General features: G+C 38.5%; 2 non-coding genes across 2 annotated transcripts; both read right to left on the bottom strand.

Moving 5' to 3' along the window:
- Nucleotides 1-14269: 14269 nt before the first annotated feature.
- Mir181b (microRNA mir-181b) lies at nt 14270-14347 on the bottom strand. The gene has a single exon (NR_105138.1). It is a non-coding gene; the product is annotated as a microRNA mir-181b (primary transcript).
- A 100-nt stretch (nt 14348-14447) lies between these two features.
- On the bottom strand, nt 14448-14528 carry Mir181a (microRNA mir-181a). Its single transcript, NR_105137.1, has one exon. It is a non-coding gene; the product is annotated as a microRNA mir-181a (primary transcript).
- Nucleotides 14529-17257: the final 2729 nt, after the last annotated feature.

Below are 17257 nucleotides of genomic sequence, written 5' to 3' on the forward strand. Positions count from 1 at the left end.
TGTCAGGCACTCTAGTGTCCATCTTCCCAGCCCTTACTTCCTTTCAGATTTCTTTTTTGTCCACTAGAAGGAACTTGTGTTACTAAGTTAGGTTGATCTGATGAATAACTGTTTTTCACCTGCCAGAACTGCTTTCTGGTAGAATATAACACTCACCATTGTGACAAGCTTTCTTTGACCGCCAGCCTTATCTTATGCTTGTCTCACTAGCTCTTATAAATAAATTAACCTATTTCTCTTCATTTACATTTTGCTTCAGGGTTTTTTTTTTTAACCTTTCTTTCATCTGTATGTCCTACTCTGTGTCTGTCTGTCTGGTGACTGCCTGGCTGGCCGGCCCCAGTTGTCTCACTCTCCTTTTCCTTCCTTCTCTCTCTCTCCTAGTTATTCTTTCTGCTTGCCAACCCCCTCCCACCTCTCAACTGCCTAGGTATTGGCTGTTCATCTTTTTATTAGACAAATCAGGTGCCTTAGGCAGGCAAGGTAAAACAGCAACACATCTTTACACAAGTAAACAAATGCAGCATAAAGAAATGTAACACATCTTCACATAGTTAAATATTCCACAGCACACCATAGTGATAAATTATGTTTACATAGGGAGTCACTTCAAAATATGGCAAGCCACACCAAATATTCTGAAGAGGCTCACTGCAGCTCTTGATTTTCTTCTTCTGGGTCCCTATTTTTTTTCTCCCTACTTTATCCGATACTGGAAAAACATATTTCCACAACACACAATAAACAAAATAAAGCAACCACAGCAAACTATTAAATGCAGCACACCTTTACAGTTAGGTTAGCACAGCTGGAGTCTATAAGACCACAACAAATATGCAAGTTGGAAGGTGAAATACTTTCTTCCTGGTCAAGTATTTAGTACTTGCTTCATAACATTCTTCTTTGTGTTTGTTCTAAACAAACAACTCCCTCCTTTCTCTTCCTCTCCCCCCCTCCTGTTTGTTGTTTTTCTTCTTTTTCCTCCACATACACCTCCTCATCCTGATACTCAGAAGGAAATGGACATTTGTGAGAGTAGCCTGCTTGTTCCAAGTGATACTTTGCTGGAGTAGCCCTTTTGTTGCAGTGTCCCCAGAGATTTCTCCAACCTCTAAGATCATTCATGTTCTAGAAGTAGGCTAAGCATGAACAAACATGCCTTAATGCTATGAAGAATGCACCATCTTGTCGCCCACATAGAGGAATGTGCAAATTATACTTTTCCTCATGTACATAGGCAATAATTCTTCTAATCCCAGCATGTAAGGGCTTTTTCAGATGTGCAATTGCCTCTTTCACTTCTCATTTATATGCCTAGGTCATATAAGTTTTACAGATTCCTTCTTGTTTTGCTCCATATAAACTGTCTGGTACTGAGTGGCAGAACTTAATGAATGAATATTTAAAGAACCTGCTGTTAGTGGGAAGTACTACTACTGTAAACTTTCTACCCCGCAGTACCATAGTGTTCATATTCTGTTTTGAGGACTATCTTTTGTCTTTTCTTGGCTCTTTCTTTCAAGGCCTATACCCTCTCATAATTGTCATTTTTCCCATGGTTGCCTTTCCCAGCATACATACAGACCTAGGCTGTCTAAGATAGGTAGCTGAGCAAGCATGGAGAAGCAAGTCAGTAAGTAGCACTCCTCTGTGGTATCAGAGGTTGCTGCCTTGGCTTCTCCAGATGGACTGGAATTCTTAAGGGGTTTCAGATACATGGGGAGCCCGTTCTCTCTGGCCTCCCTAGCTTGCTGCCTCTGGGCACACTGTGGCTTATGCTTGGCCGGTATTACTTGAATAAAGATATCTTAACCTGTAACTTCATGTTATACCACTCTTTAAACTGATGTTGAATGATCTTTTTAAAATTGAGCTACTTTACATAAACTCAAATATTGTCTTCCATATATGGGTTCTATCTGTGCTGTCAACTCCAAATATCTGTGAGGATAAGAAAACAACAATGACAAAAAAAAGAGAGACAACAATAATGAGCTGCTTTTAAAGTCTCTTGAGTGGAGCACTTTGTCTCCTAGTCTCAGAATCCCTTGTGTTCTTTAAGTCCCTCAAATAAACATGGACATTTGATGCACTATGAAGCACCTTGCCAATGGCAGGCAATTCTAGAAACAGTCATTACAACAATTCCTGTGAGTTGACAAGCATTGTCCATCACAAGCATCAAAGAACCAGATTACTATAGACCTCAAGAAAATCTGGTTTTGTTAGCTGTAAATGTGAACCTATTTTCTTCATTAGTGCTTTTAATGTAGGACCTGGGTGGAATCTCTGATAGTCACTTTTTAAAAATTTTCTAAGTAAAATGTGGTGATTTCCCTACAGAATCCATCTCTTAAGCCCAAGGAAGACAACCTGGAAATGAGTAAGTGCGTGATGAACATGAGACAGAAAACTTAGGATATAACCCACCTTACTCTATGAATATACTCAGTGAAGTACCAAACAAAGTATTTGTCATCACTCATGGGGGACTAGAGAATCAAATATCAGTTCAATTAAATTTTCTTGTTATAAAACAGCCTCTTTTAGGAATCACCAATAAATCTTTATTCAAAGTTCTCAACGTGATAAAATAATATCTTCTGTGTTTCCCAGAGTGAATTCTAGGAAAACTAATTGTTAAAAATGAAAATAAGGTTGGCAGAAATGGTGCATGACAGAACATAGGCAGTGAATACAAAAGGATCAAGATTTCAAGATCTACCTTGGCTACATAGTTCAAAGCTAGCAAGGCAACATGAAACCATGGTGTGTCTGTGTGTGTGTGTGTGTGTGTGTGTGTGTGTGTGTGTGAGAGAGAGAGAGAGAGAGAGAGAGAGACAGAGACAGAGACAGAGACAGAGACAGAGAGAGACAGAGAGAGACAGAGAGAGGAGAGAGAGGAGAGAGAGAGACAGAGACAGAGAGAGACAGAGAGAGAGAGAGAGAGAGAAAGCATGCTATGAGCCATTGAGATAGCTCACTGAGTAAAGGCATTTGATGAACATGTCTGGCAACTGGAGTTAAATCCCAAAGATCCATACATAGTTGGGAAGAGAATATTAACTCAACAAAGTTGTTCTCTGACTTCCACAAGTATATTCTGATGTGTATGTCCCCCTATATGTAACACATAATCTAAATACTGTAGTGGTTTGGATAAGAATGCCCCCCATAGTTGAATGTTTAGTTACCAGAGAGTGGAACTATTTGAAAAGATTATAAATCTAGGAGGTGTGGCCAACTCATGCTCAAAGAATAAACAATACAGGAGCTTAAAAGTATTAGGAAATGATAAATTCATATTCTGAAAGTCAATTCCCGGCCCCAAAGTTGGGATGTTTGGGCTCAGTGATTGTTCTAATTTGGTTTTGATTGGTGTGATAAAACATTGACAAAAACAAGTAGGAGAAGAAAAGGATATTTGGCTTATAGGTTCCAGTCCATCTGGAGAAGCTGAGGCAGTAACCTCTGAGACCACAGAGGAGTGCTACTTACTGACTTGCTTCTCCATGCTTGCTCAGCTACCCATCTTAGACAGCTTAGGTCTGCTTGCCCAGGAATGACAACACCCACAGTGAGCTGTGTTTTCCATCAATTAGTAGTCAAGAAAACACCCCACAGATATGTCCAGAGGCCAACTTTTATGGAAGCAATTCCCCAACTGAGATCTCCCCTTTCCAGGTATGTTGAGGTTTGTGCTAAGTTGACAAAAGCTAATTGACAAGTTGTTAAATATAAGAAAGTGTATGTATTATTGAGACGTTTAAGCTTTTGATACCTTTTTCTTTCATTACGGACATCATCAAGATATATTGGAATTCTGTGGTTTTAGTTACACCATGTCTATTCCAGGCAAGGATAATTGCCTCCTAAAGTAAACATCTCAAATAGCAAACTACTGCTTCCAACCACTGTTCTTGGTCTATGCCTCAGGTTCCTTCTGAGAGTTTCTACTGCTTAGGACAATAGGTTAGGTCTTACCATGTTTTGTTCTCCTCCTCCACATTTAAAAAAAAAAATTCCTCCCAGCTGTCCCCACCTCCCCTCTTCTCCAGATCCATTTCCTCTTCAGAAAAAGACAGGTCTCCAAGACACAAGAACCAAATAAGACAAAACAAGATGCCATGAAACACAGCGAAGGCCCTCATATCAAGAATCACCAAGGCAACCCAAAAGAAAGAGAAAAGTCTCAAAAGTAGGCAAAAGAATCAGAGATACACCAGCTCCCACTGTTAGGAGTCCAACAAAAACACCAAGCTAACAGTCATAGCATATACTCAGAGGACCTGGTGCAGACTCAGGCAGGCCCCATGCTTGCTGCTACAGTCTCTGTGTGCACATATGAGTCCTGCTTAATTTACTCTGTGGGCGATGTTCTACTGGTGTTCTCCATCCCTTCTGACTCCTACAATCATTCCTCCATTTCTTACACAGGGTTCTCTCAGCTCCAAGAGGAGGGACTGATAGAGACATCCAGTTTAGACTCTGAATAGTGTCTAGCTGTGGGTGCCTGTACCTGCACCCATCTGCTGCCAGAGGAAGCCTCTCTGATGACAACTGGATAAGGCACTAATCTATGACTGTAGCAGAATATCATGAAGAATCATTTCATTGATTTTCTTCTTTTTCTTCAAGTTTTGTTCTATCCTAGGTCTCAGGGCCAACCAGGCAGCATAGGGCACAGGTTCCCCCTCTTGGCATGGGCTCAAAGTTAAACCAAACATTGGTTGGCCACTTCCACAAATTCTCTGCCACCATTACCCCAGCACACCTTTCAGGCAGGAGACATTGTAGATTAAGGATTTTGTGGCTGGGTTGGTGTCCAGGTTTTTCTTTCTGTAGCCTGCTGAGAACCTTCTCTTGCTAAAGAGACTAGAATGTAGAGGTTTGTCTAGTCTTGAATGGCCTTTTTGTAGCCCACCTCTACAGGGGGCTTAGTTCCCATTGCATACTGGTTCCTCTCATTCCTGGAATTACCAGGTGCCTGACACTGTTATTATCTCTAACTTGTATGTTTTCTGTATTAGTTCCCTAACCCCATACCCTTAACATTCTAACTTCCCCTTTCCATCTACAAGAGGAAAATATTCCACTAGAGCAGCCCAAGCCATCTCAAGACCAAATTTTCTTACAATTATCTCTAAACAGTTGAAGCTATTAAAAGTCTTGGACTTTGAATCTCTTTGGTGCATCAAACATTAACCATTTATAAGCAAGCACTCTTTACCAACTAGTAACTGAATGCTTTTATTTCTCCTAATGAAAAGACCTTAGATTCATTCATTCTGTCTCATTAAAGGAGGTTTTAGTCTTAAACACATCATCAATACTATTCCTTCCTAAGTATTAAATATGCTTCACTTTTCCCTGTGAGTTAATGACAGAGATATGTGTTTCTTCACTTTGCACGTTAATAAGACTCAGCTGTGTTTTGACTTTTTCTTCTGTTTCAAAGATTCTAGTGGTAGGTCTCCTTTTCATTTTCTAGTCCTTTCTTTTGGAGCCTTTTAATTATAGAAGTGTAGTTGAGATCTTCCTCCATAAGTAGACCAAGTTTTAGGAGATAATGATTATGTCTGTGCTTGCTCTGATGTATCCTAGCACTTAGCTGTACAAGTAAATGCACAGCTTCCAAGCTCATGTTTTTTCTTTTAAACAAATGAGTAAATAACTGTTGATTTCATGACCTCAGGTTCAAAACCAAGAAAGTGCACACACATGTACTTCTTTAATTCTTGGTGGTTTGGGATCTTGACTTTTAGGCAATGGCTATTTTTTTCTACTTAATAAAGATGGCTCAGGCTTCACTGCTGTATTCATTTGTGTTTATCAGTTGCAAAGGCCATCTAATGGCCTGGAGAAAGTCAATCTCAACACCCTTTCCTTCTGACATTAGGATAACATGCCTGAGCAGCTGTGCAGCACCGCGGCTGCTACAGAAATCCCTGTCTGAAAAGCTGAGGCTATCATGTTACAGCTCAGAGCTTGGGATCTGATTACTCTTGCTATAGAGGCCTGGAAAGCTACAAATGTCATTAGTAGCCATTAAATGACTTGGCTTGGCTTTCAAAGACCATCTCTGATGTTTGCCTCTGTGATCTCTCGTGGCTGTAAATTCTATAAATTGGACATGAATCTTCATAGGGATGCATATTCTCTGAAAGAGTCTATGCATTATTGCCCCATTATTTGAAATGAAAACACAGACTGCACCTAAGAATTCAAATGGAGATCCACCCTGGCACACTGAGATTGTCTTCTACACACTAGCTACTACTCTCTTTTCTATTTAACTGTGCTCAAGCACTTTCATTCTGCATCTAATTTTAATGTGCAATTGTAAAGCATGTGTTAGCACTTAAGCAGCTGGAAGGGGTTGCCTAAGGTAAGAGGATTGATAGCACAGACCAGGCATCTTAAAATGCCTTTGTGTGATTTGGCACAACTAGCTAAGCCTTTGTGTTCATGGTTCCAAGCTGTCTGTTCAGGGCTTAGAGAAACTCAGGCAGTGAGCACATGGGGATATTTTATTCCTGTTCCTTGGTATTGATAATTCAGGATACTTTTGCATGGAAGGCATCTACTTAAGGAAGTCTGAAGTTATTCAAAATCTGCTTTCCTAAAGGTGCTGGAAAAAGGAATCCATTTGTCCAAGGATGATGAAAAAGTGGTTGGAAAGTATGATTAAGAGCTATCAAAACTATTATGTCATAGAGGAAAGCCGAAGGATTTATGAAAATGCAAATTTAGTTACTGCTTAACCAATGTCTCTTCTTAGTATACTTTTGAGATTAAGAAAACTCAGCTTCTGTCTACATGTCATGCTCACCTTAAGGAAGAGCAGAAGTCCAGATTTAAGTCAGCATTTTGGGATAAAAGTGACAACAGGAATCAAAATAATCTGAGATAATTCTTTAAATGCTTGTAAACTTTAAACCACTAAACTATTACAACCAGTAACAAAATTTTTCCATATGTTCTACATGCATCACTTTTCCAGGCTTAATTTTTTTCTCCATTTTTAAATTTAAATTAAAAACAATCTTATTAGCCGGGCTTTGGTGGTGCATGTCTTTAATCCCTTTAATCCCAGCACTCAAGAGGCAGAGGCAGGCAGATCTCTGTGAGTTCAAGGTCAGCCTGGTCTACAGAGCAGTTCAAGGATAGGTTCCAAAACAATACAGAGAAAGAACCCTGTCTCAACAAACCTAAATAAATAAATAAATAAATAAATAAGAAAAAAGAAAAAGAAAAAAGCCCCAATTTTATTTTGCATATCAATCCCAGTTCCCTCTCCCTCTTGTCCTCCCACCACCCCCCACCAAACCTCCATCCCACCCCCAAGCCCTCCCCAGAGAGGGTGAGGCCTTCCATGGGGTCATTAAAGTCTGTCACATCATTTGGGGCAGGGCCTAGGCCCTTTCCCTCATGTATATTGGCTGAGAGCATATCCCTCCATAGGAAAGGGACTCCCAAAGTCTGTGCACTAGGGATAAATACTGGTTCCACCACCAGAGGTCCCACAGACTGCCCTGACCTCCCAATAGACACCCATGTTCAGGGGGCCTTCCAGGCTTAATTGTATTATAATGTAAGCAGGGAAACCTGATAGTGACAGTCTGTAAGTATAATCTTTGCTTATGGATCCTTCAATAAATCCTATATACATGTTGTTAGCATCTCAGCAGTCGGCAGTGTCATAACTGATGATATTTAAAAGTTGTGAACCTTTCCTTCTTCCCCTTTCCTTTAATGATGGTTATATTCTGGCAAAAGTGGGTTCTTGGCTTTGAATACATAGTATTGTGGACTATTATTTTAAGATGTGTTACATTTGTTTATTCTGTGGAACATTTGTTTATTGATGCAAGGATGTGTTGCATTCTTGTATGTTGCCTTTGTTAAACTCTGTAAAGCTGTGCTACTTTGCCTGCCTAAAACACCTGATTGGTCTAATAAAGGGCTGAACTGCCAATAGCTAGTCAGAAGAGGGATAGGCAGGGCTGCCCGGCAGAGAGAATAAATAGGAGGGGAACTATAGACTTGAAAGAAGAGGGAAAAGTAAGAAAGAAGGAGAGTAGGACTCCAAAAGGCCCAGCCACACAGCCAGCCATGGAGTAAGAAAGAAAGAAACACATATAGAATAAAGATAGGTAAAAAGCCCAGAGGCAAAATGTAGAAGAAGAAAAATGGGTTAATTTAAGTTAGAAAAGCAGGCTAGACACAAGCCAAGGTAAGGCTGGGCATTCATATTTATCCCCATCTCTATACCTTTCTCAAAAACATGGTCTCTTTTAGTAAACAGCTTTAAGTTTAATACCTGTTGATTCCAATTTGTGATGTCCATATATTCCCTGGAACATGGTTGATCTACCAGGAGCTACACTCTAAATGAAATCCAAATATATTGTCTTGCAAAGAATCATCTACTGTATTCTTAGAAATGGCTAGTCCTCTGAGTCCACACCCTCAGCAATGGAGCATGAACTCTGCAGTACAGCTCTCAGTTCTCCCTCATTGTAACATTAGGTGCCTTAATGTCTTGTCTTACTTATAAAATAGGATCTTCCTTCTCAAACGGTTTTGTGAGGATTAAAGAACAAGATTACCTTGTTGCTGTGCATTTAATAAAAGTAATTTCATTTAAATTTATTTTTGTAAGTTCATCATATCTTGAGAGTTTTATTTTTTTCTCTTGTAAACTGAAGTTTTTGGTGTTTAGTTCAGCAAATAAGCAGATATTGTGGCTTGAAACAGAACACAGCAAAGAAACAAGGAACAGACATTTTTATGTGTATCCATGGAGATATGCCACATACATCCATGTGCCCATGGAGGCCAGTAAAGGATATTGGATCCCCTGGAATTGGAATTGTAGGGTGTTGTAAGCTACCTGAATTTTTCCCTGCCTTTCATCCCAAAATCTATAAGATTTATAATTCATAAATTTCCAGAAAAAATCACTACATAATTCATGCTACAATAGTACATGTACATTATGAAAATAATCAAAGTCACACAAGTAATTAAAATGTTAATATTTTATTATGCCTTGAAACGAAGTCTATGTACATGAACAGTATTATATTAACATATTTGCATATAAACTTTTATATTATTTCATATTAAACCTCAGATTCCTTTAAAGAAACATAAATGATAACAAAAAATGTACTTAAAACTTCAAAATGCATATACCTGTAGAAAAGATTTCACCTCCCTATCAGAGAAATGCACACTGAAAACATAATCAGCTAACCCCAACACCTGTTAGAATGAACATTAGCAAAAACATAAATGGTAACAAGTTGCAAGAGTGGAGAGGACAATGACCAGGATGTAGAGCAATAAAGAACCATTGTAAACTTTTGGAGGATGTAAATAAGTGCAACTATTTTAGGAAACAGGATGAAGGCTCTTCAGAAAAATAAAAATTGTATCCCTATATGTCCTAGCATTCCTACATCCTGTGTGTGTGTGTGTGTGTGCGTGCGTGCGTGCGTGCGTGCGTGCGTGCGTGCGTGCGTGCGTGTGTGTGTGTGTGTGTGTGTGTGTGTGTGTGTGTGTGCTGAAATAGATATCAAGGAGGTGTCTGCATTCTATCTTCATTTCAACATTATTCATAGTTGCGAAGCTATGGAAACAAATAAAGTGTCTCTCAATCAATGAATGAGTAAGAAAACATGGTGTTTTCTTTATATGTGTAAACATATTTATGTAATGAAATATTATACGTGCTTAGGAAAATTTGTCAATATGGATATAACTGAGTAACTTTATTATCGGTGGGATAAACAGACAAGTGCTATATGATCTCACTAAATGTGAAACTTAAAGATAATGATTGTATTGAGGCAGAACAGAAAGTTTATCACCATGGGTTGAGTGGGGAACACTCTTGGAAAAAGATGTCTTACTAAATTTTAGTTCAACTAGAGGAAGGAGTTTTAGTGATCTATTACACTATGTGTTTAATCATAATATCTAGACATTTCCAAATAATAAAGTACAGGTTTTAACATTATCACTATAATAAGCGATGGTGATAGAGTAATGGGTATGTTTATTAGCTTGGGATGTTCTTTCTATAATGTAAATATATCAAAGACCATGCTATACTTCCCAGATATGCATAAATAATATTTAATGAATATATAATAAAAATAAATAATATCTGAGAATCCCAGAAATTAAATCACTGGTGTCAAGTATTTTAATATTATTGATTAATAATACCCAATTTTTTCCATAAAGTTTGTCTCACATCACATCTTCTTGAACACTATATGGTTCTGATGGCCAAGATAAAAGGGATTACCTCACAAGAAAGTAGGGTTATCTAGAGTAGTTTAGTACAAGGCATCAAAGATCATACAGAACCTGCAACAAGAGGAAGAAGCAGAGTCCAAGCAGAGTCCAAGTAGAGTCCCGATGTCTGGAAGACTCCATTCTGGACAAGAAATTGTTTGTACTAACCCTAATTCATTCATGTCTTGAGGACTATTCAATATTTCATGCCTGCTTCCTACTGTTTTTCTATTCCTTTGCTAATCATTTCTTATCCTGACTTGCAAACATACACAGAAAGATAGTTGCTATATGACTGAATCTTCATGACTTTTAGCTATGGTACATATGGTAAATTCTAGTTCAAATCCCTAAGAAGGGGAATATGTAAAGCACATTCAAGCCCAGGAGTGGTTCTCCTGAGGACATTCTATCCTCAGGATACTTAGCCAAAGTAACACACCGTAGCTAGGAGATGAAGATCACATGTTCAAAAAAGAGGTGGAATGAAGGGAAAAGGTATGCATTTAAAGAGAAACCAATTGTAAGCTTATCAAATGTAGGATGAAAACATTCACCCTGGGATCACTCAGTGTTGCTTCTTGTTCCTCAGCCTACTTTACTAAAAGTCACCTACATCTCATTAGTTCATGTTTGGATGTTCATGAATGTTGCCAAATTTTAAATCATCGTTGTAAACCTCACTGTTACTCCATCATTACTCTGCTCATCCCATTGTTTGCCTTGCAAATTACCATTTTCCCTCAGAGTTTTATATGTAAGGATTTATATATTCTGGTTCCTAAGGCCCTCTCATTTGTGGCCAACATGTCCTCCATTTGGCACTTGCCTTCTCACTGAAGGTGACTCTGACATGCTCCAGTTGAATGCAGGCAACCTCTTCCATTATTTTCATCTGTTTTGTTTTGTGGGAATATTGGAAAAACTCCTTGTAGTTTTGAGAATACATCTTTTATTACTTTTTATTTTAGATTGTATTAGACAACTATATGTAATTCCTTAAGGAGTAAAATAAATCTTGAGAATATGTGAGAAATTATAGATAATATTTCATTTTGTTTCATTTAGTTAATATTCACACCTTCCTCACAAGAATATTTTATCTGTTAAACATATTAGCACATGTTATTCTATCCAGGATACATCAAAAGCTTTTACAAGCATCATCCTATTTAAAAGCATCCCTTTTTTAAGGACCAGAGAGGTAACTCAACAGCTAAGAGCACTTGCAGCACCTCCAGAGGACAGGGATTAGGTTTCTAGCACCCACATTGTGGCGTACAACCACCTACTAGTTACTCCAGTTCAAGGGAATTTTCTCATCCTCATGGGCACCAGGCACAAATGTCATATACACACATGCAGACAGATACTCATAAAGTAAAAATAAAGAAACTTTAAAATCCTCTTAAAATAATGTGGATAAAATACAAACACATGGCTAATAATAGACATAGTGTTAATTAGAATATTGCATGTCAGAATAACATATTTCTGGACTGAAGCAGGGAAAACTACACCGAAGAATGGGAATTTTAGTAGGATACCAAGCAGTGAGCATCTTCAGGCCTTTGTAATTGAATGCTCTGAAAAGGACAGGAAACAAGATGTAGACACAGGAGATGACCTCAAAAATCTATGGTGTGGGTTACTCAGTTGATTGAGGATGTGGTTTCCATGGGGAAAAATCAGCAGTAAATATGGTTATGGTGAGACTTAGGCCTATGAGCAGGATACAGATTGGTAGGCTTAGGAAATCCAACCTGGAGGAAAAGACTTTGCACATCAGGGACATATAAGCAGATATTCACACTATGCCTGTGCTGGACATTCCTTCAGTTCATAAAGCAGAAGGGAAGAAATCCAGGAATGCAAGGGTATACCTTACTAGGATACTGGCTTTTAGATGTTAAGCAGCTTACAAAGCAAATATAGAGTCTGAAGGGAAGGCTCAGTGTCTAAAGTGCTTGCTCATAAGAATAAAGAGTAGTTCATACCCTCAGAACCCTTGTACAAGCTAGTCAGATGTGACAGCCACTTAAAATCCCAGTACTCTAGCCTGCAAACCTGAGGATTAGTGAAAGACCCTGTCTCAATACATAAAGTGAAGAGTGATGAAGAAAGATAACTGATATTAACTGTGGATCTCTCTCTCTCTCTCTCTCACTCTCTCTCTCTCTCTCTCTCTCTCTCTCTCACACTCCACACACACACACACACACACACACACACACACACACACACACACACACACATGCATGTGCACCCCATATAGGAACATGCATATATAAATTCCCTTCACACATGTACAGCAATCAAAATAAACCAGAAAACAAACAAACAAACAAAGACAGACAGACAACCCCACAAACCAGGATATCAACATGATAGAAACCTAAAGGTGAAGAGTGAGGTCAGGTAGGTTAATGAGCATTGAGTTTTGGAGGAAGAGGACCAAAGTGCCACATATTGAGAGCAGATTCAGGAGGGTGGCTGGCAGAAAAGCCTGATGCTTGCTTGGTAATTTGAATACCACTGGTAATTTGGTTTCACTAAGACCAGCTTCCACTAGAAAAATCTACACAAGTGGGAAAGAGTAATGTTTAAAGATGTCAAATTATAGGTAGGCAAAGAGTAATGAGAAATCTAAAAATGTAGACTCAACTTCAGGTTACTAAATGCTGCTTCCAAAATCAAAGCAGAGAGAGAGAGAGAGAGAGAGAGAGAGAGAGAGAGAGAGAGAGAGAGAGAGAGAGAGAGAGAGAGATGAGCCATGTGGTGAATGAGGCAAGGACAGGGACTGTTTTGTTTTTTTGTTTTTTTTCCTCTTGAATTTCTTGGTTTTTTTTGTTTGAGAATAGAGAAACTGAGACCTTGAGATGGTGGGAGGAAAGCATTATGGCAGACCTAGAGATGGTATAGGCAAGGCAGTAGCTTGTGAACTAACTTCGTCATATACTGTAATATTATTCTGAACACTAGAGCAAGGTCCCAGGAATGGATGTCTGCAGTGGGAGTTGAATATATATAAAACTTTTATAGACCAAAAGAAAGAAATGACAATGTGTTTGATAGATTTTTCCCAATGAATTAAAGCTTTCTAGTTACCCAATGTACAGGCACTGTATGTAGAACATCTTGGTATAAACAATAATCCAAACCTTATCATAGATGATGATGAACCCAAATAACAAAGGTTCATATAGAAAATATAGAGCCAAAGTCAGAAGACACACACACACACACACACACACACACACACACACACACACACACACACACACACCCTGTTACTTAAAGATAGGCCATAGAATTAGGTCTACCAATTCAGATCAGTTTCTTAGATGGAGAGAGACAAATAAAGAAGGTAAAATCTCATCTTAAGTGTGAGGTCTCTCTAGGGAAGCAAATCTTCCGTATGATTACCACAAGCACTTGGATAGCTGCTTAGCTATTTATGTATATTTCCCCTCCTCATCAAATTCCATATAAAGTGGAAGCATTTCAGTGATTCTTTAAGCAAAATAAAAGACTTAGCCATCACTTCAAGCTCAGTCTGATTAGGAAATCTAATGACAGATGAGAATATGAGTATTTGGTACAGTGTAAAGATATGGGTGATAATGGCAAGGGTGTAAGACACTTCTTTATTTCACTCTTCCTTTCACCCGCACTGTGGAGTAGGACGCTGTGCCGGCTCAGAGCTATGCTGTTGAGTCTCAACATGCAACACTGTGGCCTTTACAAGAAGTCCCTCATATGTAACATGCAGAAGCATAGAAAAGCAGTATTCTTGTATCAACTGCTGACTTCCTAACAGAAATAGAATTGTATGACCCAAACTGAATAAACATACCTGAAAGTTCAGATTGCTTCTGTCAAAGTGAAGAACAGTGTCTGTGCCTCCAGAACCTCTCTGGGGGATGGAACGTCTGTTGATTGTGATGGCAAAAAGTGGGGCCACAGTTGCATTCATTGTTCAGTGAGCTTTTCTACACAGTTCAACCCACCGACAGCAATGAATGTTGATTGTGACCTTTGTAAACAATCTCTGCACAGGCGGAGGTAGTCCTGGTGGGTCCTGTTTTGGAGTTCTGTCTTCGGCAAACACAAGAGGGCCATGGAGTAGATGATGGTTAGCTATAGGGTACAATCAACGGTCGATGGTTTTTATTTGAATTCCAAACTCACCGACAGCGTTGAATGTTCACTGAAGCAACCAGAGTGGTGCTGCCTTCACAGGATCTGGAGGTGTCAGAAGTGGAAGGGAGGCAGAGGAAAGCTCAGTCCTTTAAGCAAACATGTCACACATTTTAAACCATTTCAAAAGGGAAAGGAAGAAAAGAAATGGGATTCTCCCAGCCCAGAGTTTGGCAAGCCTCCATTTCTTGCTGTGTGAAAGAAAATGATCTGATTTTTTTTTTCAAAAAAGAAAAAAAAAAAAAACCTTTTGGGGGGCTTAGTCCCAGACTCTTAAAGGCAGACAGAATGTATCGCTCAAAGTAATTTGAGCTATCAAATAAAAACAACATCTCAGTATTCCACGATTTAAATTTTGGTGTGCATATATTAAGGATAGTCAGGATGCATGTGGATTATGCAAAAATGAAAGAATCCCCTTAGGTTTTCTCAAATAAAATCCCTAATGATATTGGCCCTGCATGTATATACTGTACATGGAATAAGGATTAAATATACAATAAGGTTTTTAAAATTAATATAATTTCCTTTAAATATACTTTCCTAGAAAACAATGTACAAATTAAACCAATTCAACCCTTTTTCTTAGCCTTTGACAAAAGATTTCAAACTAGAATGAAAATGAATATAACCTATGCATACAACACAAGACTCATCTCCAGTCATTTTAGTTATTAAAGTCCTAACACTGTGGTTTATTATGACTGAGTGGAGTTGAACATCATTTCTATCCATTTTCTAAGTGTTTTCTGAGAACACTTCTGTATTTTTTAAGTTAGTATGAACTCTGCAACTGCTCTCAATCATCAATTTAAACAAAATTCCCTTTGCGTGCTTCAAAGCCAGAGTAGGAAGCCACTATATTATACTTAAGTAGAATTTTATGTGGCATTAATGAGAAAACAGATAAAAATTTTGACTCTGACTTTGAAGCTGTTCCTAGTTTTATGCAAATTACTGGGACATTAATAAAATACCAGTGACCCGCATAATCCAAATTTTTAGACATACTGACATTTTGTTAGCTTAGAATACTGTCTGCTAAACCTGTAATTGTTTAACCTCGTGTAGACAAAAGTATTACATGGCAATTTTCTCTAATTGGTATTTTGAGGTAAATAGGGTAGCAATCTGCTGATGCTAGGCATTGACAGAGCAGATAGTCATGGGGCATAAAATTGACTAATGTGAATTTTCCTGTGTTGCTCCCTTGGATATAAGCAGTTTTCCTGCAGAGGACTGCCTTTTGTGGTAGGAAAGCATGTTCTCCTGGGATCATCTGTTTGTGTCATCAATTTCACCTGGATACAAGTCACTGTTGCTCCCTTGTCTGCCTACTGCACTAACATTTCAGGACACCATTCCCTTGTTTTAACTCACCTACTACATCCTTCTACTAACATTTGGACAAGTATGATGAGGCAAGAGACTCTGGGTCATGAGTGTTATCTTAACTCAGAATACAAACTTCACTTACAATCAAGCAACTTGCATCCCAGTCACACCCAACAGCAAAGCACAAGCAACTGAGGAGATTCCAGAACTTTGTAAAATAAAATTCTTTGTAGAAGACTTAAGCCCAAGTTTCTCAGGTTCTTATAATAAAAGTATAGAATATAATATCTTGGTATTCTCAGAAGATGTAAGGGGATTCATGTCTAGCAAGGAATTAGATGAAATAGCACATCATTTACATGTACAAAAGTAGCAGTATAGCAATGATTGACTCTTGTTTACCTGGAAAAGCAGATGAACTTTTCACATAGATATATTTTATTGATGGAAAAAAAACTCTCTTAACAGTTTAGATTTTCTCTTCATGGGGAAAGGGCCTCTCTGCTCTTGCTGCACCTGCCTTGCTGTAATAGGAGAGTAAATTCAGGACAGTGTTCTATAGGGGAAAATGTCTACTTGGCTGATTTAACTCAACTTACCACTAGTTTATATGATACTGATTCCAATCACTATTTCTATTAATCAATTTCTTCTGCACTGTTATTTTCCCAATTTAATCACTGACTGAAATATTAATGTTGGGCAGTATTGACATTTTTACATTTTCTGTTAGAAGGTGCATGGTGTTATTTTATCTTATTATTGTTAGCAAATGCTGCGATTCCAGGATTCTGAATCCCTTGCATTAAGAGCCACAAGAAATAGGTCATTTACATACAAATATCCACCCATGTCCCCTTCATGATTTTGGAAGGTCTTTTGCACAGGTTAAAACTGTGTATTGCACCAATGCCAAATTTACTTTAGCTTTTATTTCTCCCCGTGAGGCTTCAGGAGCATTAAGAAATTCAGTTTTGCTTAAGGTTACTGGGTCATAAATAAACCAAAGCAATTTCTTTGCTTTGAGCAAGAGGGTCAGAGAATACATGAAATACCACTTTTAAGCAAAGCAAACTTTAACATGAATTGACAGAGGAGCATGAAAAAGAAGCACATTGTGCCTCAGTAAAAGGCCACAGGGATTTGAAATGCTGGGCTTGTCTGTTTTAGAAATAGATTGTATATCTTGTTTGATGACCTGTATTTAATTTAAGTGACTGCCTCTGCCAGTCCTTCCAGAGGGCAAGTGTGTGAACTAGAGCATCTCACTGTTAGTCTGTAGCCCTTTCTGTTGCCTGATGCCTTGACCTGAATCGGGCATGTGGGCATTGATCTGGCAAATGAGAGGGAATGAGATGGTGCTACCATGTGCATTTTTTCCATACTTCTAGCCAGCTGGAAATCGTTTCGG

Source organism: Cricetulus griseus, chromosome 5, assembly GCF_003668045.3.
Source record: "Cricetulus griseus strain 17A/GY chromosome 5, alternate assembly CriGri-PICRH-1.0, whole genome shotgun sequence".
In the NCBI taxonomy this organism is placed as follows: Eukaryota; Metazoa; Chordata; class Mammalia; order Rodentia; family Cricetidae; genus Cricetulus; species Cricetulus griseus.